Genomic DNA, 25,583 nt, shown 5'->3' on the forward strand with positions numbered 1-25,583 from the left:
TTATAAGATCAGGAGAATATCGGAGATTATCTTTAGAAACATATAGGCACGTTATTTGCTGTAGAATAAAATTTATCATTTTTACTTACAGACTTTACAGCTTTACAAGTAAGTTACAAGTTACCTCTAATATGTTTTTAACATCATTTTCATCATATGTTTTTAACACATTGCAATTTGCAAAACATTCAATTTCTATTAATAGATTCATCAAAATATTAACATCTTTTATGGAATCAGGGAAAATTAACTTATCGATTTTTGTAATGGGCACATGTTTTATATATGCAGTGCACTTAAAACTTGAATTTATGAATACAGAACATAGTCTCTGGAGAATTTTCAGAAATGTTCAATAAAATTAAAACATTTTCTTTTTCAACTAAAATCCAAAATGGTGATAGTTCCTCTTTTCTGAGACACATAGAAAGTTCTTTCAAATTTGAAAAGTTTCTTGGTTCATCGTGGGAGCTTTTTGTTTTTAAACTGTCAGCCACTGCTTTATTAATTGCTGCTGTTTCCATTCGCAGCTTTACTTTCTGGAGACATTCTTGCATTTGATGTACTTGGCTGCAAATACTGGGGTACACCAGGAATAGAAGATGGTACAGCATCGGGTTTTAATTTCGGAAATTTTAAAGGAAATTTATGAATCAGTCCAGTTTTTTCATCAAAAAACTCGCTCTCTCCAATGATATCCTCCTTCCTGAAGTGAAGCTCACAAATCTACAAAAAAAAATGTGATTAGCAAGGGCTAAGTGACATAAGTCGTTTAATCACTAAAATGTAATATTTATATATTGGGTATACCTTGGGCCTGGGAGCCTCCAGGTCGAAAACACTGGTATCATGGGTGCTTTGGGGGACATTCCAAGTGGTCTTGTTTTTGTGTTTTATTTTTGAGAAGATTTCCAAAAATATTTCTTTTATACTACATACAAATTTCACTATATTTTGTGCTTTGAATTATTAGTTAAAAATTTGACAATATATGCAATATTATGCTTAAAAACACAATATTTAAAATAGCATTTTACGAAAATTTTTGCTTGACACAGCTATAAAAGTTTAGTTCAAAACACAGTAAATGTACTGAATAATGTTGTCAGAAAATTCTCCTTCGAGAGCTTTTACAAGTTTGTAAGATAGAATGTATAATGAGAATTAAAATATCACAAAATCGATAAACACAATTATTTACAAAAAAAGTAAACAATAAAAATCTAAATTCTTCACATTTATAAGTAACAACTTCTATTTTATCAAGCTTATTTGATTTTGTTTTTTTAGCAGCTCGCCTTTTTTTTTTAAGGTAACGAAAAGCGTTTCGTATGTTCAATGTCCTGTTTGTCGAGTCCCAAGTACTTTACCAGTTTTTAAAAACTGGCATTAAGCTTGAATAGCCAGAATTAAACAAAATTACTGCAGTATCACCTAATTGTAATATTTGTAGTTCTACAAACGTACTTTTTGGAAATAAATTCCACGTGACACTATTAAAACATTCATTGGCATTTTGCCAGAAGGTTCTTATCACAAAGAGTCATATATACATACTTGATAGTGTTTATTATTGAACTTGGTAAACCAGGAGATACTCCAGAATATTCGTTACCATCGTGCAATGATTTTTTGGTATTTGCACCAACTTAGTGCTCCAGCTGGACATTGCCCGTGCATAGGTTTGTTTTTTGATGAGCAACAGTGGATAAAATCTGCAGACTACATAGATTTTAAATCTCCAACATTGCTACGTATGGCTGTACCATAATAGTTTTGTAGCTTGTCGTCGATACATTTTTCTGCGCCTAATCCTTTTTTGCTTATTTTTACATTTCTCAGTCTCGTACCAACGCTTTTTTTTTAGCGTGGACTATACATTCTAACTTCTCAATCGAATTTTCCCCATAAACATTCTTCACTTCGGAGAACGCCTTGCATTCTCCATCTCCGAAATATTGCACATATCGTCGCTTTGAAACTAAACTGTGGTAACTCAAAAAAGCAAGTTTTTCAGGAGAGCGATTTCAAACTTTCAGCGCTAATGCTAATCGCGGCAATGCCATGATAATTTATCTGCTCTCTAAATTAACTTTATGGAACTAGAAAGATAACTGGTTGTTTTTCTAAAAGGGTGACTTTTTTTTTACACAAAATGACCCAAAAATCTCATTTTTCGACTTTTTTGAGTTACAACCGTTTAGTTTCAAAGCGACGATATGTGCTCTTTCTTTGTGATGTTGCAAATACGATTGTATTGGGACATTATTTCAAGATCCAAAATCTTACCGGTGTCGACAGAAATAGCTACCACACAACCATTTAAGGAAGTATGTCCTTGTCGTTGGCTACAGAAACACCACATGAATCCATGCCTTTTAACACTTTTAATTCCACTGATGCCTCTTTCATATTTTTTTCACTAGCAACAACCACAGCATCCAGAAGTTTTTTTTTTTTATTCTGTCTAAATGCATTTTTATCACTAAAAGGCAAATTCAGGCTGAAGAGCAACATTTTTTCAGCAGAATAGCCCTTTCCAATTAGGCGTAGACCTAGTACTAGAAGTTGGTTCAAATTATTTTGTTTATGAGTCTTTGAAGTAGAAGGAGATCATGTGGTAAATCCACATTTGCAAGTAATCGAAAAATTGGCACAAATTCCAAATCTTGAATCTTCGGCCAATTTCAGTCCATCGCCAAAGCATAGTGGGCAGCACAGAACAGCAATCGCAGAAATTGAAGATGAAATATTAAATATTCTATTTCCTTGTGAATTAGTTATATTTTCAGTCATGAAAGAAAACTCTTCAATTTTATCCAAGCTTTGCTTTTAAGCACTAACAGTATTTACTGTATCACTACTATTTGCATCAGCAGTTACATTGTAAGTTTTGGTGTGCCGATTACCGTGGAAATATCTCGCTCTGTTTTAAATTAGTTATGGAGATGAAAGAGATGATGTAATAAAATTTTATGTCCTGTATAAAGTTCTTTTTGACTTTTTAATTTTTTTGTTATTTGCTGTCCTAAAGTCAATTTTTACCTTAATGTATATTAAAAACAAAAAATTGTTGATTCTCAATTATTGCTCTTAATCTAAACAACTGTAAAAGTTTGAATCTCAATAAAAATTCAGTGTAATCTGTAAAAAGGGGAATATTTACCCTAAAACTTAAGAACAATTTTTGAAACTTCTTCATTCTTACCACTGATTCTCAGCCACTTACATTATTTAATGCATTTTAGTCCCTAGAGAAGAAATGACCATCGTCTGAAAAGGGCTATTTATAACGTAAGAAGACAGGAAATAATAAATCATAACAGTCCTTCCTCCCTTTAGCCTTTTGTTATTATGATATCGCACCTTTTTAGCAGTGATTTTAAAAGAAAAAAATGAGATGTGCTTTTTATTCATCTTGAAATACACTTGCTATTTTAGAACAGATATAATATTCAGGATTTAAATTCAGGCAATAATTATAATTGAATTTTTTATATAATGGACAATTTTTGGAAACAAAACCTACTTATTTTTCATGAATAAACAAAATTTATCTGACATTAAAATTTGAGCTTTTGTAACAAAAATTTGATAAATAAAAACTTATTACTAATAACATATATTTCATTTTAGTGTATACCGTTTATGAAGCACAACATTCATGTCATTTCACAATTACAGTTTTTATAAGTGATAGATGGAAATACTCACGCTTCAAATCTAGAGTTTATTTCATCCAAATATGTGCTAACCATGTAGTCATGCATGCGCTGTTTGGCAATCCCTGGAGGAGCTTCTTGTTCCAGCCAGATGAAAGCATTGCCCATTTCTTCAGGAGGGACTAGTGGCAAAGCCACCAGCCGACAGACCCACCTGGTGGTTTGTGTGTCATGTTTATATTGATGGGCAGTTTTTGCACCTAAAAGAAACAAAGTATTTATTTTTCCCATAGACAGTAATCTAAACACTGCTCTAACTGTAATCTAAACGCAGACTTATTTAAATAATATACTTCTGAAGTACTCATCTGTAAAGCTTCATCTGGGTGATAAAATCCTGTCAAGTTAATAATTTTTTTTAAAAAATACATACAGTCAATCACAAAAGTCTACATACACCAGCTAATATTCGCAGATCTAGCACTTTACTCATATTTCTGAATATACAACTTTATTTTCGTTAACATCTTGGATAATAACTCATATCTAACAAAAAAAATTATGAACAAATTCGTTAAAATATAACAAAAATTAACAACATATTAAATTATATAGTCACAAAAGTCTACATACAGAGACAGAACAATACAAACTTTCAGAATTAAATGCCAAAAATGTAGCATTAATACTTTGTAGGACCTTCTTTTGAAGTAACAACCGCCTTAATTCGGTTTGGCATCGACATAACCTGATTTTTTGTCGTCTCAGGTGCAATTTGAGACCATGCAAGCTCTATTGCCTTCTTAGGGTTTCCTTGCTTGTTACCGATTGCTCCCGAACTCTCCTATACTTCCTCCCAACGGTGCTCGATGGGATTAAGGTCTGGGGACTGTGGAGGCGAATGGAGCTGTTTAGGCGTTTTATAGAGTAGCCATTCCTTAACAATCTTAGCTGTATGTTTTGGGTCATTGTCTTGCTGGAAGACAAAGTTGTTCCCAAGTCTCAATTTTCGAACCGATGGAAGTAGATTGTCTTGCAAAATCTTCAGGTATTCAAATCGATTCATTATGTCATCGATAAACACTAAATTGCCAACTCCAGCGGCCGCCATTGCTCCCCAAACCATAACACTGCCTCCACCATGTTTCACAGTTGGAATCAAATTCTCGGGATTCATTTCTGTGTTTTTTTTCCTCCAGATTTTTCCGCGGCCATCACTCCCGAACATGTTGAACTTACTCTCGTCTGTAGAAACAACTGTTTTCCAAAAATTTATATCCTGGTCAATATGTGCAGAAGTAAAATCAAGTCTCTTTTGTTTGTCAGTAGATGAAATAAACGGCTTTCTTCTAGAAACTCTACCATTGTAGCCGGCTGATCGAAGAATTCTACGAACAGTTTCTGGGTGCACTTTTCTTCCACTAGCTGTTGCAATTTGATTCGCTTACTTTGGAGCACTAATTTTCGGATTTTTCTTCACTTTTCTTACTATGGTTCTTGCATCACGATCATTAAGCTTCCTTGGACGACCACATCGATATTTTTTAAGCACATTTCCACGCATAAAATAATTTCTGTAGATTGTTTGAACAGTTGACCAACTTTTTTTGCAATTTCTGCATAAGATTTCTTTTCACATTTCATTCTTGTTATCATATTTTGAAGTTCTAAAGATGTTTCCTTTCCCTGACTCAGTTTGTTGAAGTTACAATGTCAAAAAATCTCGGGAAATGAAGATTAGAATAGATAACAAAACATGTAACCTCAAACTAAGACATTCTTCCAAAATAACTTCGTATGCAAATTTTTTCCGTCCGCCAATCAGGTGTATGCAGACTTTTGCGACTTAGTAATTACTTTACCAATCACAAAATTATCTAGAAATTATTATTTTTGAATATTTTTATTATGGAAAACAAATTTTTTAGAGAAAACTGAAGGAGTGATAAGATTTTTAAAATTGAAATTTAATTGCTTTTTGAGAAACCTTTATTTTGATCAGTGTATGTAGATTTTTGTGACTGACTGTATATCTCAATATCTCAAGTGTTACAGTTGTTTGTATGTTTAGTCTTTCTAAAAAGAATTGTCAATCTAGAATCGAAGTGTTCTAAAGATTACTTGGTTATTTCTCACATTGTGAAATTTTGCCTACTAAATATTTCTTCTCTGATTAAAATTTAAAAATACATACTCGTAAAACAATACTTAGAATATTAACACTTGATTGTTTTTATTTAAAAAAATCATCATAAACTTTTTGTAAGGCTAACAAAATCTGTGAAGCAAATTTGCACATGAACTTGATGTTCGCCTTTTCTCAAACTTCAACATCCCGATCACCACATATTCATACGAGTACCTTCAGCTACACTTCCGTCACACTGCCTGTTATGATTTTCGGTGGTAAATGAATCGATTATATATTGGTTATAAAGAGTTACAACCAGATTCCGAGAACTTTGGTGGGAACTTTCCTTTGACGGAAATGTTTGGAAACTAGTCATTCAGGGCATTTGTTACTCCCACCTCAAAATCTAGCATACTGGAGGTAGGTGCAAAATTGAGGCCAATATCCCTTGCTGTAGCTTTCATCTGCTGGAAAGGGCGAAGGTACGTCTCCTTTCGTTTATCTTGTAGTAAGGCAAATGCAAAAGGAAACATTACTCCTTTGTATCTCGCATGGATGGTGTAGAGTTGCTCAAAGAAAGCTGGTACTATTTTAAAAGTACCATCCATATATTCACTCCACAACATTTTCATTTAGTATAGAAACTTTAACGAATATAACAACTTTCATCTCATATTACTAAATATCAGAATTGCTATCTTAATTGATGCAGCAACTTCTGAATCAAAACTACTGGCGATAGACTTCACTATCTTAAAATTTTCACTGTAGTATAAGCATACATCCAACAAGGTACCCCATGGTGTGATTACTGGTTGAGGGGGCGAAGCTAGACTAGAAGTAAATGTTTTGAGACATTCTTGACGATATGGGGCTTTCAGAAAAATCTTTCACATTTGACACCAGACTGTCTACATCAGAGTAATTTACACGTATCTCTTCGGCAACACAATGAAGTGCATGTGCGAGACAAGTAACATGAACTAGTTTTGGATAAAATCCTTTAACCACTTGATCTGACAAAAAAATCACTGACGCGTGTACCAGAACGGTCCTGTATAACTTGCTTGGAGGCGGTTATGTATGTATATATAACTTATAATAAATATTTATAACTGTAAGCTAAGCAGTGCACTGATGATCTGTACTCTGACAACAATTTCACCTGACGTGCCACGCATGTCGATTTTGTTTCTGTAACAATTTCATGATGAAAAGTCAAATACCACGTCGTCGGCGATTCTGTGACAACAGCATTATGACGTGCGTGGCACGTCTTTCCAGCGCAAGTGGTTAATTGACAATGTCCCAATTATGTGTGGACAACTCGTGATCCCCTTCAATAACCGCCTTACCCAGAAGAATCGCCATAGCTCTGCGGACAGTTGTATCGATCTTGATACTTATAATTGATGACTTTTTCATCTTGTCGACTGGAATTAAATTTGAAGTGAATATGAGCTTCTAACAACAAAACTTATTTATGTCAAGAAAACATATTTCAGGGAAAAACTTATAGAATTAATTTCCCAACTGTGCCTTGTGTTTCGAATATTATTTTCAGCAATGGACACCAGTTACAATAGCTATTTGTAAAAGAAAAAAAAACTAGGCACTTAAAACAAGATTTTACAGGCGTGCATATTAGTTTAATAACAATCCTTTAATTACTAAGGCAACATAATCTTCAGAGTGCTATTTCTAGAATTAAAAAAAAAATCACTTAAGACAAAAATTTTGGGTAATTTTGTTTAAATTTAATTAGTTTACATTAGATGTTAAAACATTAATGAACACATATTTTTTATACTATACCTATTTAAAACTTATTATTTAAAATTATTTATGTCTGCTGCCATATTTCTACATATTTTTTCCTCTTCAGACTTTTTAAAAATATAAATGGTGCACTACTGTATATATTTTTCTAAATCTTAAGATCTTAGTTAACGTTAGAGTAAATAAAAATTAACGACTAAAAATTCTACTTGGAAAAATTTAAAGGAAATTTATCAGTTAGTGTCTTGAAAGATAAAAGTCTTAAAAATATCCTATTACCATGCAACTAAATTCTAATTAATGCACATGGCTCTTCCTACATGAATTGCATGCATCAGAATCGAGTGACGGTGAATACTTAACATTATTTAAACAATTACCTGAAATTACAGCATATATGCAACGACGGAATTCTGTAGCATCAAAATTATCAGTAACATTTTCATTATCTAAAATCTGGTTAGTAAAATGAGAAATAAATACGCCACAATTGCATCTTTCTGTTTTATATGTAAAGGGTGAGGTATAGGCCACTGTTTTTTTTTTCAGACAATAAAACATTGAGTTATGCCTTCCACAAATCTAAAACTTCTGCATACCGATCTTCATTACCAAAATCTAAGGGATCATAAGAATTAAATTTCCCCTGCCCCAATTTAACAACTAACAAAACCCAATGATATAAATTTATGTTATAAATATGAAATGGCTCCCCAGTAATTTATTACGATTAAAAGCATTGGCAAGCAAACCCCGCCCATAATAACTTCGGTATGCATACAACTGGCTGCTAATGAATTTTTTACCTTGCAAAATCTTTGAATTAAAAGCATCAACAATACTGTCGTATAACCAATCCCTTACAAAAATTGATGAACATTTTACTAGAGCCTCAACCTCTTCTTTAGGCAAAAACGGGTCTAAAAATTTAATTTCATAAAAACGTAGCGGTATTTCACGTACACGTAACACTACTTCATTTGAGTTTAAAATATAATCCATTTTGGGCGTGAATGAATCGATTAGTTTCCTGCTAACGTCGTCCTTATTATCAATAACTACAGAATTTTCTTCTTCTAATCTTTAGCTTCAAGAAAATCATTACAATATCCAGTGGCTTTTCGTTTGGGCTTCCTAGAGGCATTAACTCGCTTAAAAACCAATTGTTTTGTCAAATTGTTGCTGATTTGAAGAAATATTTAATGTAGGAGAAAAACTGTGCACGCGTTGAAGAGTCTGTTCTCCCTGCAAACCTTCACACAGAGAAATTAATTTCTTTAAACTATTGTTAATGTATGTCGAAATGGTGTTCTGAACTGCCTTATCTTGGACTAAGTTACCTAACTTGGCTAACAGAAAATTGTTTTCCTTTATCTTACTTTCCACGTTCAACGCTTTACAGTGCGCTTTAAGTAGTGAGTCTTTCATTTATTGTGAAAAAAATTCACAATTGTGAAAAATTCAAAAATTGTGTCAGTATCAGAATGCGGAAATTGACGGTGACACATAGTCCAGAGAGGTTTTCTGTTCTTACTGCAATAATTGTCAACAAAATAATTTACAAATATAGACGCCTTTCCAATATATCTTCCTTTAAAAATGTCTATCAATTGATGGTTCCTCTAAAATTGCATTTAAACATGCATATATCTCTTGCCTCAAAACTGCATCAGAAACGGAAGAATTTAATTTTCCACTCCAAGCCCTGTGGATGTGCCACTTACATAAAATATGGTTTTCTTTATCTCCAAAAACTGCCTGAAATGCGGGGCCAGTAGCTTTGTCATCATCAGTCATAATATTGTTTACTTGTCCTGGATCCTGTCTTTAATGCTAGCGAAACAAATAGTCATCATATCCTTATCTAGTTTACTTATAATTAAATGAGTAACTGCATAACCCCACCCATATTCATCCTGAACTAATAAATTAAGTAAATAAAAATCTTGTTCATTAGTTTTATGTGTAGAATCAATACATAAAATTTTACCACCACATGCTATTTGCATCTCCTTTTTTTGAGCCGTCTGTATACCCATGACAAATGAATCCTCTGGTAAATTCATTTCCTGATTTGAAGGACCAAAAACAATTTCTTGAAACTGAGGTTTATACAATAGTACAGAGTTATACTGCCACTGAACCATATCATTTACTAAATTGTAAACAGCAATTGCCTTCTCTCTATGCAGCAGTGAAGGGAATTTGACAGTGTCATAATAATATTTTAAATTTTTGTTTGTAAGAGTCTCTTTAATAAAAATATTGTCTTCACCTCAAGGTTCCTGTTATCTCTAACATTATCAATGATTCTAGCTCCTTCCTGGGACACCTAGTTGAGCATTTGTTTTAACGTAATCTCGAAAAGTCTTTTTTAGTGGCTGGAACTTGATCACGCATTAACAGAAGAAAATATTATGTTTAGAAAAATACTGCACATTAATTTCACCTGTGATCTGGCCATACGACCTACATCGGTAGGTAAAACTCCTTTTATATTTTTACGACTAGTCTTTCTTTCATGAAATTTTATTTCCGTTCTGGAAAACTGACAAGAATGATATGAATAAGAATTTTTTCCGTGCAGTTGCGTGCCATGATCGTTCTTAAAACTAGAATATGTTCTTAATGATTCTTCATCCATCTAAGTATTAAAACTTAACATGTCCTTAAAATTCAACGAAGTTACACTTATACCTATATCATGTTCATCGATACTATGCTTTTGACAGCATGTGCAAGGAAACGAAACCTAGCACTGCAATCTTGAAATGGGCATTTCCCTGTCTCGTTATCTGGTACACTTAAATCTGTAGGAAGAGCAGAAGTGCAATGTTTACGATGATTAGTAAAGGAAGATGAATAGTAAATCTTATTGCACACAGCACATACTTTTTGATATTCTGTCTCTGAAGCACCGCCTCCACAAGAATGCCTACTTACGTCATTAGTGAATAAACATCTAGTAAAGAAATCTAAATAACTGAGATTATTATTTGAAACTGACTAAATGGGATACTTTCAAGAGCTTACTACATTGGAATGAGTATTTAAAAAAAATAACAGATTTATGTAATCAATATAACTTAAACTACAACTACTGCAAGACTGGTTGCTTGGTATTACTTAAAATACAAATTGGACTTGCAGAATGGTGAAACAATAATCTATAGCTAAAATCACCTAAATAAACTAAACTATAACTATTGAAAAGTAACAAGTTTGGATTCACCTGAATAGAATCCATGTAACCATTTTCTTTTTAACAAATGCATCCCTTACATTTACACCTATAAAATTTCAAAAAATAAATTATTTAAAAGCTAATGCTTGAAAAAAAAATTAGCATATTATCAATAATCAGCCATTGAGACTGGTACTTTTTTACTAAAATAGAAAAATAGCACATAAATAGAAAATCAACAGTTGACACAATGTGCATATTCTATAAACCAGTCTTCCCTAAGATATAGGTTTGAGTACAGTTCTTGCGATTACATCTCAACCATTCATTTTAAAGATATCAGAAATTTAATATAGATATTAATTCATAGATTAAAGCAAAAATCCCTAGGGAATGAGGAAACCTGAAAACAAAATACTCTCGAATGATTAGCTAGGTCAATAAAAGTCAAGAGTTAGAGAGGGAACAATTAAATATAAAGAAAGCAATCGAACAGAAATCCAAGCAGCACTTCTATATTCTAGGGTAAACTAGAGAGAAAGTTTTTTTTTTTTTTAAATTACTCTTATTATCGCTAAAAAACATCTGTATCACAGTCTCTTATGGTAAAAGTAGTAAAATAATAATACTAACCAAGAAATTGTACCTCCACAACTTTCATCCTCTTCTTTGTTAACAGTACTATTACTATCATTAGAGAAGACACAACTATAACGAAACAAGTGTAATGAAACATATGAGTGATCTTATAACATAAAAATGAAGCTAAGAGTTAAAAAATCAAAACAAACTAGAATGAATAGAGATTTCCTTACCTGCTACTTTCTACCACTATTTTTAAACCTTCTCTTTCCTCAACCATAGTTTCCTCATTCACTGCCCTTCTACTTCAAGAAATTAATATATATATTTACACACTATACAATGATTAAAAAAAAACTAGAAGTGAAATAAAAATCTGAACACAAAATAACGAGTAGATAAAAAGAAAAAAACTTACCGACTAACTAAGCACTTAGACTTCAAACTCCCATTTCTCTTACGATCTCTCCCTTTTACAATTGTGATCTTCAATCTTTACTTGGTGACCCTATACATCACAATCTTTTAAAATTTATCAAAGTCATAGGACTTTATTCTCTGCTTTAAAAAATAACACCGTAGTTTAACCTAGTGCCTGGCGCAGTATAGCCATTTCTGGCTCTTGCGCCAATAAAATCCAACCAACCAACCAACCCTTTTACAATTGAGACTGCCACACTTTCTGAACTGAATACAAAAATAACACAAAAAAGAAATCAGCAATTGACACATATAGTATAACCAGCACATAGCTCAAAAGATTTTGAACCCCATTTTCACATATTGTAGGAGTAAAAAATAATATTCTCTTCATTATTTCTTCACAATTTTAAAGAAACAAATAAATAAATCTCATAAAACTTTTTTTTAAAAAAAAAGTAAGTTCTGAGTTATAAAATAGAAACAAAACGACTAGGGTGGAAAGAAATTCACTTACCAACTAGTTGCTACATTCAACGTTATGTCTTCTTCAAGTACAGCATCATTGACTGCTTTTCTACGTCCACAATACAATAAAAAATAGATTACACAATTTTTAAAAAAAAGTCTAAGATGCATCACAGAGCAAACAAAAAGTTCAAACACAAAATACATAAAAATCAACACTTAGACTCAAAACTGCATTTGCCTCTACGCTTTTTCTCTTTTGCACTAGAGATTGCCACTTTTTTTACATCTAAAATATATAAATATAGGCATGACTGCTAACATGAAAAAAAAATCTAATAGATATTACGAATTTCCTTCTAACTATTATGTAATGTCCAAAATATTATAAATTTTAATGGGCATTTTTTACTACAAATAAAATGCAAAAAATTTGTTAAAATTAGCAAAGATAAATAAATTGCAATAGCACAATTGGCAGATAAAACTAATCACAATTCTCAGAATTACACTTCACCTCATAATCTACAATGATATGAAAAATGGAAATCAATTTCTACATAGAATTGGAACAGGAAGCAAATACTAACCCAGAAACTTTAGCTTGAAAACTTATCTTTAGCAACTATCGTGCAATCATTACCTTTAGAGCTTTTGCAACTACAATGGAAAAATAAATAAATCAACAATAAAATAAAAGCAAATAGAGGTTTACTTCACACACAACTTATAAAAAAAAAATCAACAAACTCAAATGATGAACAGGGTTGAAAAATATCTGAAGACTTAGACCTAGAAAATTAATACAAGGCTGACTTTCATAATATATAAAAACTGAACACCTATTGCCTAGTTGAGTTTTAGACTTTTCCATGCCTTTTACAACATCCGAAACAGTTGGATTGGCTATTTTACGACACCTGTAGCACAAAAATAAACTTGATTAAAAATTAGCCATTGGGACAGTTCACACCAATAACCAGCTTGTTCTTTAAATACGGACTTGTTCTTCAATTACCATTATACCTTTGACTTTTGCAAAAAATTTTTGCAAGCTGTTGAGTCGGTTTGCAACACAATTCTTAAGGGGGTAGGTGCACGTAGAAGAAATCCTATCTCGATAATGTTAAAATTACCCAATTTTGATGTACCTTTTTTAAAAACTATTGAACATTTTTAAATAATTTTTTTTTCTATTCATTATATGCATTCTTCTACACACTTTAACCAGAGCTTTTGTAATTTGGAGTTTTCATTATTTTTAAAAAAAATAAAATCCACATTTATACAGGATTTTCTTAAAAATTTTGAAAATTTTACTACACATGCAACCACAAAATATAAGTTAATGTATATAATCAAAATTCCCTTGGTTAAAATGTTTATATATACATGGAGAAACAGTGTGTAAAATTTAATCACGTTAGGATGAGTAGATTCTGAGAAAAGGTACATTTTATGCTAAAAATAATGGTTTTGAGAAAAACAACATTTATTAAAAAACGTATTAATATTTAACTCCTGACATCAATTAATATTAGATTTTAAAAATAATCAACAAGAATGTGTTTTGAATAATATATATCTGGTATTTGAAAACTATCTTTTCTAGTTTTTTTTAAAAATTCAATTATCTGGTGAATGAACACATTACAGGCAGTCGTTACCGTTCAAATGTAAGCAAAATATAACTTCACTTTGACGCATCTTTACAGAAACCTATTTGACTTTTTATATTTTTTTATAATTATTTCATGCAATATTTCTAACATTTTAACCAAGTACTTTTCAATTTAAAGTTTTTATTAGAATTTTAACAATATACAGACATACAATAATAAACACAAACATCATCACCTATTGTCATCAAAATAATAATTTTTACAATAATACTACATTTTTATGAATAAAATAATATTACAGTTCTAAATTATGTAAAATTTTGTACTTTAAATAAGAAAATATACTTTTTTAAAGGAAAACTAAAATTTGCCCATTTAAAAAAAAAAAAAAAGACAATTTTTTAAAACATGCCTTTAGCATAGCTTGGATTGTCGGGATTATCCAAGAATTTATCCTCCAGTACACATTTCCTTCTCCTGGCCTCCATAGTTTTTTGTTTCACATCATATTCCGCTTTACGTACACGTGCTTTATCGACCCTCATCATAGCTCGGCTTGTGTATAATCCTGGTGTTATTCCTAACTCTGACAAAACTTTGCACTTCACAATATTTCCCTCGTTGTAACAGCCAACTGCTTCGTAAGCTCCTTTTATATTAAAGTATCTAGTTGAACAAAGGTACTTTTTGGAATACGAGACCATAATATGTTGTTAAAACTTTCATTCGAGTTCTGCGTCTTTCCATGAAGGCACTTGGCGGGCAACTCTGGTTTTGCTAAGTCTCTGTACACTTGCTTTATTTTCAATAAAACAACAGCAGGTAGACTACTTTTGTGACTGTAGATACCACCAGATAGTTTTGCTTTGTGATAACCACACCACGTGTTCTTATCTTGAGGACATAAGCCATGCTGCGGATTTTTGTCTGTCGAAGACTTGTGGAAAAACGTGGCCCACACAGCTTGCTTCATTGCTAGCAAATTGCCTGTATTGTTTCGAATCGCTAGACCATAATACAATTGAAGCTTGTCGATTTCTTTCTCAGTCAACCATCCACGTCCTCCTATAGATTTGTCATCGCCCAACTTCTGACCCTTAAGATTTTGTTTTAGTGCTCGCAATCTTGTGCCCATCCTTTTCTCCACATGCCCAATGCACTCCAGTTTTTCAACACTAACATCATCTCCATACGGTTTTGCTTCGCACACAGCTTTATATGCCCTTGAATCCCCATCACCAAGAAATTTTACGTATCGAAGGTTATGTAAGGATTCGGATCTTTCGAACATTGATACTGCACCATGCGTTTCCATAGCCCCACTATTCCCGTAAAAGTTAACACGACAAAGAAAATCATGCTTTTGTTTGTTCTTGCATTTGCAAAATCTGGACAACACTTCAATGTCCAGTACTTTTCCTACGTCAACACTAGTTGCAATAACAGAATCATTCATTGAGACATGCCCACGTCTTTGCCACGTGCCATCTATTGCAACAGGAATGTCTTTGGAATTGCTAGCTGCTTCAGCTTCACTAGCCGCATCACTCATACTCTTCATAGCGACACTTTTTATTGCCGAGCCTAATTCACTTGTGACTTCATCAAATCTGTGTGGTGGAGCAGGTAAGTTCATTATTCCACAAAACATTTGAGCAGCTGCCTTCCCTTTTCCGATGCTTCTCATGGCATACGTTAATCTAGTATTAACTTCATAAATTTTTGTGTCTCTATTGTTGCACACTTTAGATGAAACTTCAGTATTTAAAAAAGACGTTTTAAAATCACATTGTTCACAGTAAATAGAAAGTTCAGATGCAAGTCCTTGAACTTGCCTAAAAAACTTTAGTTTTATGCTTTTGTTTTTGCAAGTTGAGCATAACACAGAATCATTCAAACAATTAGATAATAAATTTAAATTAATTATTTCATTTGCATTATTATTATTCAGAAATGATTCATAATCATTTACATGTTTATCCAGTTAGATTTTTGACGCCGATTCATTCAACTCAATGCTTGTAGATGAACACGCTGTTTTGCAATGAATACCAAACGATTTCCTTTTCGGCATGTTTATAACTAAATAGCTAATAAATAATATATGAGGTATATCCACAAAGTAAGTTCCGTTTGCTTATATAAAAAAAAAACGTGTATAGATACAGAAATTATATTTATTGCACAAAAATCTACATCTGTGAAACTAATTTTCTACATAGCTTCCGAAATTTTGTAGGCACTTGTCATAGCGTGGCACAAGTTTTTGTATGCCTTCTTCATAGAAGGTTGCCGCCTGTGTTTTCAACCACGTAGTAACATGCTCTTTCAGCTCGTCGTCATCGCCAAGGAAAGATTTTGAGTGTAAAAAGAGATGAAAGTCGCTAGGAGCGAGGTCAGGGCTATACGGAGGATGGTCAAACACGTCCCAGTCAAATTCCTGTAGGAGTTCTTTCGTCACGTTCGCAGTGTGAGGTCGGGCATTATCGTGTAAAAAAACAACACCTTTTAACAGTAATCCTCGGCGCTTGTTCTGTATTGCGCGGCGCAATTTCTTAATGGTCTCGCAGTAAACACGTGCATTGATTGTTTAGCCTCGTGGTAAGAAATCAATCAGCAAAATGCCTTTTTAGTCCCTAAAAACCGTGCACATGAGTTTTCGAGGTGTCAAGATTTGCTTAGGCTTAACTTTCGTTCGTTCTAACCTAACTAAAATTTAATTTCGATAACTCCGGCTAGACGGACCAGAATGATTAGCATGAAATAAACTAATACGAGCCATCGAATAACGAAATAAAACTAAATTACCAAAATAGACTGTTTATTAAAAACTTAAAAATGAAAAACTGATTTAGAACATACTTCAAACTTCCAAAGTAATTGGGAAAAAAGCTCTGCTTCCTGAAACTCGCTTAAGGCGAAAGTAAACTGCTGTAGCGAAATCGCTAATCCAACTGAAGCAGGCAAAAATATTCTAGTTAGCAAGAGTTTCAGAGCGCATGCGTAACAAATAAGAAAAGATTTCTCCTTAATAAGTTATTGTTAGAAGATTCAACTACGGCTGAACATACAATTTTTTATATTTATTTAAAAATTAGTACGATAGATAAAACAAACAATATTAACAATCAGATATATATTTAGAATTAAATGTGTTAATTAGTTCCACAAGGATATAAATTAAATTGACTGAAGTGTTCAATAGTTAAAAAAATTTTAAATTATATTAAATGGCACTCTGAACTCATTTGATATATTTCAATAAAATGATAAACTATATTGATATTTTCCTATCAGGTCAAAAAAAGCGGAGAATCGAAATTTACACTTAATGCTTTGCATTTTATAACTTCGTTTTTATATTTCTAATTAATAACTAAACTTGCATTTATTGAAAATTATTTAACAAATTATTCCCAGAGCGTCAGTATAAATATTATCTGAACATTAATTCTTAACACATAAACTCAAAATTATAAAATAATACTTACTTTCTATATCCAAGAAATCATTATTATCTTGTTTTTAACGGATAGGTTAACCGAGGCATCGATAAGTATCTCTCTTCCATTTCCGTTGACTGGAGGCATGCATTTTCTCCTCCTCCAGTTAACCTTAAATGCTGCCTCACTTTAGAAGCTTTTTTGTTTAATTTTTTTTTAATGTTCAAGTAACATTGTCGTAATTGCAGGACAGTTCTTGGATTGACTACAGCAGTTTTATTAAACTGCCCCGCAATCTCCGCGAAAGCTTCGGCTTTTTTAGCAGATGTTACTTTATTTGTCTCCTTATTTTCTATGATTGCAGGCCTTGGTTCCACTAGCTGCATCAGCAGTTCTTTTTCAGTCTCTGTAAAATATAACTTTTGAGCCATGTTAAATTAAGAAGAAAAAAAATGAATAACTGCTAGGAATAATCAAGCATGCAACATTAGGAGTAAACAAGCAACTGAAACACAGGACTTGACCTATCGGATGTTGGAAAAAGTTCATTTGAAAGGCACAAATGACTGGACAGAATTATGCTTGAAATATTGCAGTACAGCTTGGGTGATTCAGGGTGAGTAACTCAAATTTGACCCGGATTTGGTTACGCACACAGAAACAAAAGATGTAAAATAATGTGAAACAGAGAAAAAAAAGTCCTTTACACGCACATAAAAAAACTAGTAGCACAATGTTATGTGCCTCACAGTTAGAATATATAAGGATCTTGACTAACATTATGATGAGGGCTGGTTGTCAGATGTGTATGCATAATTTCCCTAAGATTTAGCGACATGCATACTAAGAGGGCATTTTCACCATAGTAATGGTAAATCGCAGGAGGGATAATAGACAATAACAAATTGTCATAAAATAGTATAGTATCAACAAGGGAGTCATATAGTTATACAAACCACACAGAATTAAACAGACATTGTAATAAGAATAAGATTGTTCCCTAAAATGTAGAAATCAACCACATCTTGGGATATAACTCACCATACTAGGTCACTGTGTATTAAGGCCGGAGCTTACAACTGGACGGATAAAGGAATGTACAAAGGGAATCACATTTGTCAAGCATTACCTCACCTCTCCAATTTATAGCGTATTTAATAATCAGGTTATCCCTAAAAGAAATATATTCTAGCCACCGAGCTCCATCGAAATTGTAATAGCCATTTCCATAACCATGTACAGGAACCATGGCAATTTTGTATTTGGTGTAACGTAATAGCTTCTGAAGCAGGTCATACAAGATGCAGTGAACTTCCTAAATTCTAGGCAACACTTTCTCAGTACGTCCACATCTGATCTGATATATATATATATCCCTTTCTATGTGAGTGCTGTAGCGCACAGAAGAGCTGCACAGTCTGTCGCATGCATTGTACCTTACTGCATCTGACTCTTTCGTACAATTATTTCGCCTGCAAATGTGGCACAGGAATTGACATCTATGATGCGCCAGATTTTGATACGGCTTGAAAGAATCACAGAAATAATCTGATCCTAAGAATGCCTTGGGGGACTTAATTAAATCAAAATGTGAGTTGTGCATCTGAAGATAAATATTTATATCACGCCTACTTCCTTTGTAAAAAAACCTGAAAGAATACAATGTAATCAAGATGAATATATCCAAAAAAAAAAAAAAAGCAGTAAATAAACATTACCAATAGTGCGGAATAAGGAAGTGAAACTGAAAAAATTAATTACCTGAATTATCTTTCCGCTGCTGATGACTATGATTTGGACATCCAAATATCTTTCAAAAGCGGCAATCTCGTCATACCCGCATTTCCGACATATCCATTGTCTAAATTTTAAAAAGCGGGCGAAATTAAGCTGTCATTTAATCTCGGGGATGTAACTAAATTTAAATCGAAATTTAAGCCATCTGAGTTCATGTGGAGTCAAGCTATATCTGGTCCCATCCAGAAGAAAGCAAACACCGACTCGAGGCTTAGTTAACACCGGGCAGAACTAGTCTTTAGGTTTCCACCACGAGTTGATCAATACCATACCAGAGCAGCTCGCTAGAAAAATTAAAAACTGCTTGGAATAGAACAGGAACGGCAGGCACGCCACCTCACCCTATCGTCTGCTTCTCCGCTGAGTCCGTGAAGAAGACGGTGTATCAGCGCTGAAACGCTTCTTGCGAGACCGTCCCTCGCGACGTCTAGAAGTCACTGTGGCTGGCGAAGCCATGCGTTATTGAGCTCCCTGGGTCCTTAATCCTCTTTCATAATAAATGTAGGTGAACATAGCACAAAAATAGTTTCGCATATCAGTGGTGCAATATAATTATTTAAATGATGTTTTGTTTTTAATTAATAAAATTTAAATTAGGTATTACTGATATTGAAGAGAAATTTAAGTTACAGAGGCAAGATGAGGAAATTTTAAGGATGGACGAGAATAAAAATTTAATATAAATAGAATAAATCTATTTATTTGATAATCTTTTTTTTCTTCTTTACTACATATATATATATTTTCTTTTTATATATATATATAATTAACTGTATAGTAAAAATTAAATCCAGTGAGAATAAAAATTTGAAACAATTTGCCCGCATGAGGACTGAAAAGCATTGCCTCTGAAGTGGCGCTGCTTTCGCCCTGGCGGCGAAAGCGACCTTAAATATTATAATGAGCTGCTGCGCTAGACGGCTATGGAAAATAATAAAGTGACTCTTATGTCACCCTAGCGGCGAATCGGCAAATAACGAAGGAAATTAAATTAGATAATATTGTGGGGAGTTAGTTGTAATCGACCATGTCTACCTTCATCTATGAAAAGGTACCCCAAGATTAATTCAAATTAGCACGTCTTATATACTACCAGTGAATTTATGTTTAAATTTTCGTAGTGGTAGTTACGCTCAATACTCCCCCACCAGAATTTTATTAGGGATAGAATTCGATGAACAGATACCACTAGTTGCTGTGCTTGTGAAAGACCGGGAGAGCTGGATTTAAGGTCACCGGGTTTTTGAGTGCTGAATGTGAGAGGTATATTAACTTCACGGTATAGTAGTCGCTCCTGTATTGCCTTTAGCAGTCGAGGGTATGTAGGCTGCCGTTGTGTATGATCGAGACGAGACTGAGCAGCAACAGCGTTAAGAGATGGATAATTTCGCAGTCAATGTGGACAATCCATCGAAGTTGGTGTTACCATATCCAAGTGGGCGTTACTGCGTGTTCAAATCACGTCCGAAGGTCACCAATGTTTGTTTAGACATTGATGTTAGACCAAAGATGTTTAGACAATGTCAACCTTCATCTATGAAGAGGTACCCTTTGATAGATGAAGGTTGGCGTAGTCGTCAACTCCGCCCCCCACATTGGTGACCCGGACGTGATTGAAACTGAGCTGATTCAGGCAGACGCTGAATCCATAGCGCTTTTAAAAATTCGTCTGATATTTTTTTTTGTCTGCGAGATTGCGCATTTTACATAGTAAGTGCGATGGTTTATCATCCCCCAATACGAGCTCTGAAAGTAAAGCTTTGATCCTTTTCTGTTCCGAATCCCCTTACTCCTCTGCTGGTAGATTTAATACAATATCACTAACATATGATAGTGTTTCCGAAACTATTCGTGAAACGGAAGATTGTGCTTCAACGTTTACGTACCATTATTCTGGAGCTTTTTCCCAAAAGGCGGGTAGCTTAATTCCTACCGCATGTACTTCCGGCATTTCTACCGGCAAAGGACTATTTTCCGTAGACATAACGTTAAATAAAAACGAATGGAATACTAAAACTATCTAAGTAATGATATTGAAAAACTTCTAGCCCATATGACCATAGCGTGGGGCATAATACATAATTAAATTTAAATTAATTGAATTAAAAATTAGAAAAAGATCAGAGATCGGGGGGTCTGGGATTTTGAAATCTTAGAATTGATCTGGGCCTATGTCTGTTATAGGGGTCATGTGGATCATAAATGGGGAGATTTTTAAATTCATTATTTGTTCGATCAATTTCATTCTTGTCTGCTTTTGTCACCTCTGACATACCAGGGTGACTTGGTTATTAGTTTAATTGTTTGATTTTGTAGAGATTCTAGTTTATTTATTTTGGTTTTATGGGTATAGCTCCACAGGGGGGATGCGTAGGTGAAAAGTGGACGAAGATAAGCTTGGTAAATAATAATTTTGTTATTAAGATATAATTGTAATTTTCTATATAATAGAGTGTGTAGTTTCGCCGCCTTAGTGGCTTTAAATTTGCTTGAAGTAATTTTAATGTGTTTGTTCCAAATTAATTTTATGTCGAAAGTAACACCTAAATATTTGCATGTATCAGACCAAGGCAGTGTTATGTAAAATAGGGTAATTGTTGGGTATTTTTCTTTTATTAGTGAATAGGATGGATGTGCTTTTCAGCGTTAATTTTTATCCTCCATTTCATGAACCATTCTTCGAGAATATTAAGGTGTTCATTAAGAAGTGTTGTTAAATTATAAATGTCCTTGTGGTGTGCGAGGATATAAGTATCATCTGCGAAAAGATGTAAATCAGTGAATGGTGTGATGGGTATGTCATTAACGTAAATAAGAGATAGTTTGGAACCCTGGGAGACACCTGCTGAAATTAATTCAATATTAGAATAGGTTTTATCAATTCATACTTGGAAGGATCTATTATGTAAATAAGAGATGATTAATTTAATAATGCTCTGAAGGAATTTAAAAATAATTAGTTGGTGGATAAGGCCCTTAATCCAAACACGATCAAAGGTTTTCGCTGTATCAATTGAAATTGCTCCTGTGGAGTGGTGTTGTATTAAGTTATCAGTGATGGTTGTGGGCTGCATTTTTCCATGTCTTGAGAAAGTAAGATAGGGTTAGACTGCATTAATGATAATAGTGATTCTGAAAAGATAATGAATTGGGAGTGATTTTAACATTTTATTGTTAATTCCGTCTATGCCTGGTGATATGTTTTTCAATTTATTGATATAGCTACTGACCCCTGAAGGTGTGGTAGGGAGAGAGGGTTTTGTGTTGTCCTTTGAAAGGAAATCTGCAATTGTATCGTTTACTAAATTAATTGTTTGTGGGTGTTTAATGTCATTTGTTTTAAATTGTGTTTCATAATAATTAGCAATTACTTCGGCTGTATCTTTAAAAATGATAGTGTAGTTGTCAATAATTGGTGGGTAGTTGTTTGAGTGTTTACCTTTTTTATTGTTTAAAAATTTCCCATAATGAATTATCTTGTGTGTTAATTAAATTTAATATGTTCTCTATATTGTTTTTGATTATATAATCTGAATTTATTTTGAAAACTTATTAAAATATATAGTATTTCGAATAAAAAGACAATTATATTTATCATATTAAAAATTATAACATGAAAATCCTTGATCAAAAACATTTAAAGCATAAAAATACACCGGCACTACATGATATACGGTACCAATAATGCTGGGTGTCAAATAATAAACATACTAAAGAGTTTCAATTAACAAAAAAACTAAAGTTACATTTTGAAGAGATCTGACAAAATTATATATATGTGGCACATGATCTATCAGTGGAAGTACATAAATCGAGGCATTGTTTAACCCAACTGGACAACAACAAAAAAATAACTCATTTTACAAGTTCCTTTTTTAATTATCGAGTTTTGACATTTTATTTTTATTGATCCAAGTTAGGAAAAGGATGGACGTTACAGCTAGTAGGAGTCGGACTTCAATAAATTTTCTTGACGGCGGTAGCGAGTTAAACTTCGTTGAAAAATACCAAGGCGTTGTTGTCGGGACTTAAACACCAATACCAGAGTGATTTCCAATGGAGGGTGGTTTTGGGCATCGGTTGGCCTCGAATAATCACTGTATCCTGAGACAGGCAAAAGATCGGGGAATATTCTCATATAGAAGTCGTTGATTGTCTCACCTGCAGGCGAAATACCGAAACCAGTGGCATTTTCAAATGGAGGATGGCTGTGGGCATCGGAAGATCTAATCTCACCGTCTTCTATTAAATTTTTCTATATAAGATAAAAGATATGGTCGATGGGGGGAATACCAGCAAGAATTTGGAGAGCCTCTGTGCTGGTGGTGGAGTAGCATTTGGTGATATTTAGAAGGGGGATGCGCTGTATGGAGTTCAACTTCTTATTAATTTTCATGTTATTTTTATACCATACAGAGGCTCCGTAAGTGATATTTTTCTCAATAGCTCGGAGATAAATTTGTTTAAGAATGTTTGGGGACAAGCCCCTGGTGGCTCTACTGAACTGTTTCATTTTGTTGTAAAAGATGTCGACATCGGACTTAAACTGCTCGAGATGTGGCATCCAGCTCAACCGAGGGTCAAAAATCACGCCAAGATATTTAAGTGTTTTTACTGGTTTAATATTGGCAGTAGTTGTGCCAGCCATTTTGATACGCGGTTGCCTTCTAAGACATTTGGCGTCTTTAAGAAATGTGATCAATTTTGTCTTTTCAGGTGCGAAATCAAGGCTGTGCTCCCTGGCCCAGTCCGTAAGAGACTGTATAATATCTGTGCCTATTTTGTCGAGTCTATAGAGTATTGAATGCTTCATCAGTAAAAAGACGTCGTCGGCGAAGGCAAGCAAACTGCAATCATAATAGTTAAAATTGACGATCAATGAATTAATGAGTATGAGCCATAAAATGGGTCCCAGGGACGAGCCCTGGGTTACCCCTACATTGCGTGGTGATTCTATAAGAACATCATTTCGATTAAAACAAACATATCTATTGTTTAAAAAATCAAAAACCACCGCCAGCACCGAGTCGCCCAAACCCAAACTATTTAATTCCTGCTTAAGCAGCCTCCAACTGGCAGAGCCGAAAGCATTTTCTATGTCCATGGCGACGCCCACTGTATGTTTACCATCGTGTTTAGCAGCTGCGACTTGTTACAAATTTAAGCGCGTCATCCGCTCCCCTGCCTCTCCTGAAGCCAAATTGATTTTCATGTAAGATATTATTGCTTTCTAAAAAATAGATTAATCTCTCAGCAATCAACTTATCCAAAATTTTACCCCAGGTAGAGAGCAGAGAGATTAAATCACATTTAAATTACTTTTGCTTGTCTAATTTACCTTTTGTTCCAATGTTTTTAATGTTCACAATCTTTCACTTACCTGTTTACCCTCTTGGATCCAATGTTATATACTGTATTCTTTTTCAGATTGTTGTTGTTAGTAATATTCAAAGATACTTAAGAAATCATGTAATGCTATATCAAATTCGTTTCTACTCAAATCTAAGGCATACAAGTCATCGTCAACTAAAATTTAGGATAAGCATTAAATATTATTATATTTATTTATTATTCATTTATTTTTTTTCTTATTCATGTTTATCATTGTAAATTCTCATCTTCTTTTGTTTTCAAACTGGAAATTGTTTTGTATCCTTTTGTTGATCAATAAATTTTCACCCCGGATGCCCCCGCTAGGGGGCGGGACGGGGCTGAGCTTTGAATAAGATAAAAGATGAGTAATAACTCATTTTACAAGTTCCTTTTTTGATTATCGAGTTTTGACATTTTATTTTTATTGATCTAAGTTAGGAAAAGGATGGACGTTACAGCTAGTAGGAGTCGGACTTCAATAAATTTTCTTGACGATGGTAGCGAGTTAAACTTCGTTGAAAAATACCAAGGCGTTGTTGTCGGGACTAAAACACCAATAGCAGCGTCATTTCCAATGGAGGGTGGGTATCTGTTGCCATCGAATAGTCACTGTATCCTGAAACAGGCAAAAGATCGGGGAATATTCTCATATAGAAGTCGTTGATTGTCTCACCTGCAGGCGAAATACCAAAACCAGTGGCATTTTCAAATGGAGGATGGCTGTGGGCATCGGAAGATCTAATCTCACCTGTCTTCTATTAAATTTTTCTATATGAGATGTAAAATGAGTTATTACTCATCTTTTAAGTTCCTTTTTTAATTATCGAGTTTTGACATTTTATTTTTATTGATCCAAGTTAGGAAAAGGATGGACGTTACAGCTAGTAGGAGTCGGACTTCAATAAATTTTCTTGACGGCGGTAGCGAGTTAAACTTCGTTGAAAAATACCAAGGCGTTGTTGTCGGGACTAAAACACCAATACCAGCGTCATTTCCAATGGAGGGTGGGTATCTGTTGCCATCGAATAATCACTGTATCCTGAGACAGGCAAAAGATCTGGGAACATTCTCATGTAGAAGTCGTCAATTGTCTCACCTGCAGGCATTGGCATTTTCAAATGG

The 25,583-nt window shown here is 33.6% G+C and overlaps 1 long non-coding RNA gene across 1 annotated transcript; it reads right to left on the reverse strand.

Annotated features, from left to right (window-relative positions):
* Positions 1-1,537: 1,537 nt before the first annotated feature.
* Positions 1,538-14,278, reverse strand: LOC147803141 (uncharacterized). Its single transcript, XR_015429801.1, has 3 exons — positions 11,993-14,278; positions 11,757-11,808; positions 1,538-11,673 (listed from the first exon to the last, which is right to left on the reverse strand). It is a non-coding gene; the product is annotated as an uncharacterized LOC147803141 (long non-coding RNA).
* Positions 14,279-25,583: the final 11,305 nt, after the last annotated feature.

Source organism: Parasteatoda tepidariorum, chromosome 10 (genome assembly GCF_982258835.1).
Source record: "Parasteatoda tepidariorum strain Cologne lab strain chromosome 10, Ptep-v5.0, whole genome shotgun sequence".
NCBI classification, from domain to species: Eukaryota; Metazoa; Arthropoda; class Arachnida; order Araneae; family Theridiidae; genus Parasteatoda; species Parasteatoda tepidariorum.